Genomic DNA, 4,215 nt, shown 5'->3' on the forward strand with positions numbered 1-4,215 from the left:
ATGTATTTAAGTCTTGTTGCAGGTTTTCTGGGAGTAGAGTAGGAGCTTGGCAGCCAAGGATTCTACTTTCACTCAATCCACTTGTTGTCAATCTTGGCTTCTCAAGGGTTTTATGGCAAAAAATAACTTGCTTTTGGGTGGTATTGCCTCATAAGAGGTATTTATGTTGTAAGTTTATCTGGTCTGCTAAGTAAGCAACTACCCCTCCATCTGTTTTTAGTCTTCCATACATGTGTTGAAATATTTTTGACTTTTCAGTGTCATCGCTTCTCTTAGTCCCTTCGTTCTTTTTGGTTAATACCATTTTTTTTTTTTTTTTTTACTCCTCTACTGACATTTTAATGGTGTTTGGGGATGGGGAGGAAATGAAACACATGATAGGTCATATTTAATTCTTCATAGTAAATAGCATTTATTATTCATAAATGATTTACAGCAAGTCTTTTATCACCTGGCTGAAGAATTGCCACTTGACAATAAATAAAAATAAGAAAAAATGGAAATGTTAGATTACAGTAAGTTTTTAGTAATGAAAGGAAAATGAGTTTCAAAAAGACATAGTCAGGTCAATGACTATGGCGTTTATGAGGATGAGTTTGTCCCTGGGTTCTTTGGAAAGTACCAAACAAGTTGCATAAGAGTGCTATATATATCTGTTGATTAAAAAAAATACTATAACACATAAATACAAGAGGTCATATAAAAGGATCCTTTATTGTCTAGTTAATTTTGTGATTTAGTGGAGCATCTCTCAACTGCTTTCCTTTCAGCCATTTCCTTCTTCGAGCATCTTCACTAGGAGATGGTTAAGTAGAAGAGGCAAAAATCCACCAGGTAATTCTACTACTTGCTATTGTCTAAGAGGTTGGAGCTACCAGCTTAAAGAAGGTTTAAGGATTATCTATGGCTTAAATTATTAAGGATTATCTATGGTTTAAATTATTAGTGCTAAATATAATTATACTGAGCACCTACTGGAATACTATTTTGAATTCTGAATTTAATATTAAGTGGATGGAGAAGTTAACATGAGCACCTATTTAAAAAATAAAGGACGGGGGCCTCCCTAGTGGCGCAGCGGTTGAGCGCTGGGTTGCAAATCTGCCCGCAGCCTCTGCAGCACCTGTTGGATCCCGGCTGCTCCCCGGCCACCAGAGGAGGGTCCCACATGGCGCGCAGACCTCTCCTGCTGCCCGCTGCTCCCCTCAGCAGTGTACTTCGGTCCTTCTGCCTGCTCTGCTCCCCGCTCTGGCTCTGGTGAATTCTCTCACCCTCCAGCGCTTCTGACTGTACCCAGTGCTTGTATAAATAAATAAATAAATAAAGTCTTTAAAAAAGAGAAAAAAATAGAAATTTATAAAATAAAAAAATAAATAAAGGATGGGCCTCCCTGGTGGCACAAGGGGATGCAACCTATGAAGCTGTCTGTAGCCACTGCAGCATGAGTTCGATGCCTGGCCAGGGAGCTACCCACATGGCACAGCAGACCTCTCCTGTCTCTCCCGCAGCTCCCCTCAGCAGTGTATGTCAGTCAATCTGCCTGTTCTGTTCCCCACTCTGTCTCTGGTGAATCCTCTCACCCCCCCCCCCACACCCCTGGCCTGTACCCCAATTCTTGTATGCATAAATAAATCTTTAAAAAAAAAGGACTAGGCCTCTGAAAAAAGTTAAAGAAAGTTTTTTGTTGGTATTTGGTTTTGCATGGGAAAAAGGTAAAGGTTAAGTGGAAATAATGCTCTTCATGGACGTCTAGAGGAGTTTCAAGTTGCTGGTTCTCAGGGCTCCATTCTGGGTCTCTTTCTCCCAAGGGTAGCAGACAGTATCCCTCAATCTGCTTAAGCACTACCTCCCCCTGCCCCCTACCACTTTTTCTCAAACATTTACTGCACAAAACCTAACCAACAGGTTTAGGTACATGCTCTCCAGATTAGAGCTAATATCTAGCTGCCTCCTGATTATTTCTACTCCAACGTTCTGCAGGCAACTCAAGTTCAATGTACCTAAAAACTTAGGTCATTATGTTTTCCCCAGCATTACTCACTCATTCTCCCCTGCTCTCCTGACTCCTTTTCTTTTGATAATAGCAGCACCAATTTGCCTTGTCACCTAACCTTAAACCTTAGAATAAGCTTTTCTTCTTTCTTTTCCATTGGCCCCTCCATCCTATTAGTCGCCAAATTCTATGAATTCCATGTAAGAAGTTTTAAAAAATTTATCTTCTATTTCCTATAATGTTAGTTTAGGCTTTCATTGGCTTTTGCCTGAACTATAAGCAGTGATTATGTTTCACTTAAATAAACCACAGCAGCTATAATAAAGTTATTGGGCAAAAATTACCTGAAATATTGTAATTACATCTTAAATATTTGCTTCCTTTATTCTAGCATGCACAACCCAGCCTTTGTCAGTGTTATTTTTGTAAATCAGCAATCAGGTCATTCCACCATCCTGCTTAAGGATTTTTATTTATTTATTTTTTAAAAGATTATTTATGCATACAAGAAGGGTACAGGCCAGAAGTGTGGGGGGTGAGAGGATTCACCAGAGACAGAGCAGGGAACAGAACAGGCAGATTGACTGAAGTACACTGCTGAGGGGAGCAGGGGGAAAGCCAGGAGAGGTCTGCTGCACCATGTGAGTTGCTCCCTGGCCAGCCAGGGAATGGGGACAACTTCATAGGTTGCTGCGTCTTAACCCCTTGTGCCACCAAGAAGGACTTTTAATAACTCTTTACTTAGAGAATAATGCGTCCACATTTTAGTATGGCATTTTAGACACTTCACTGTCTGTATTTAGTTTTCTGGATTCATCCTCAATCACTTTCTACCTCTTTAGCTATAGCAGATGACATTCTGATCCTTGAATCTGTGCTGAAAATTCATTCCTCTCTGCTGCTGTAGATGCTAACCTCTCTTTCTTAGATATATATTCACATATTTATGAACTCATATATTTACATATATGCATATCTAAACACACATGTATATATGTCTATCATTTTTATGTAAACTGTATTTTTTGACATTAGGACATGTTTATCCTTTATCAACAGAACCTAGATATTCAATAAATTTTAGTTGAAAAAATGAATAATGCTAATTCTAAGGAGAGTGACTTTGTTTCAATTTCTACAGATGATAAAACAACACAATTTATATTCCAGTCTTTAGGAATGGTGAAGAGTGGCTTATATACTGGAATGAGTTGTTTATAGCTCAGATAATTTTGTGAACTCTTCTCTGTAGATATTTTTTTTTAATGAGGGCAATTTTTTTTTTCTGAGATGGTGTAGGAATTGCTCTGCTTGGATGTGTGCTGCTGGATAAAAATTTTCTGCTGCATCATAAATAGTTTTTCTGCTAGATCAAAATAAATATCACCAGTGAAATGGAAATGCAGTACTAATGCACCAGACCCAAGAGGGTTAAAGGACAAGGATTAGGTTCAATTTTAATTATGGCTTTCACTTGCCTATTTTATGACTTCCTTATAAAAGAACTTAAGCTTTTAATTTTAGGTCCACCATTAGTCATCAATTCGTAACTAACACGACTAAAGACATTAATCTTATAATATTTATATTTTAAGAATGAACTTACAAGTCAAGATGTCAACCAGAAGCATGAACTGCATTTCACTAAAAGGTATATCATGAACTCTAAATTTGAGTAAAATGCTAGTAACAACAAGTTAGCAAGTAGTTAATTTTTTGCTTAAGAGGGCCAAAATGACATTAGAATCTTTTTAGAATAGAAAGGTTGAATGTAATCCATTGGTGCACTTGAGCACAGGCAAGTCCTTTTCAGTAGACAAAATAGTTGTGATGTATGGCTCCTGAAAGAGAGTTTTCTTAACTCTTTCAGGGGGCGTACATGGTGTAAGAACAATTAAATTGTTTCTAACTAAACCTATTCAAACCGAATAGGTTAACTGCCTTAAAAATTTCCTGGGGGTTAATTTTCCATTAACCCCAACAGGATTTGGGCAAACAAAATTTCTTAATCATTAATTTACACTAGCACTGTCCAATGTAAGCTGTATATGTATTTAAAATTTTCTGGAATCTGCATTTAAACAGTAAAAAGAAACTAATAAAGTTAATTTAGTAAGGTGTGCTTATTCAGATATATCCAAAACATCAACTCCAAGACGTAATTGTTACAGGGCAACCCCAATGTGAAATGGGTTAGCCTGACTATAGGTCATCATCTGCAC

Source organism: Talpa europaea (genome assembly GCF_964194135.1).
Source record: "Talpa europaea genome assembly, chromosome: 6".
Classification (NCBI taxonomy): domain Eukaryota; kingdom Metazoa; phylum Chordata; class Mammalia; order Eulipotyphla; family Talpidae; genus Talpa; species Talpa europaea.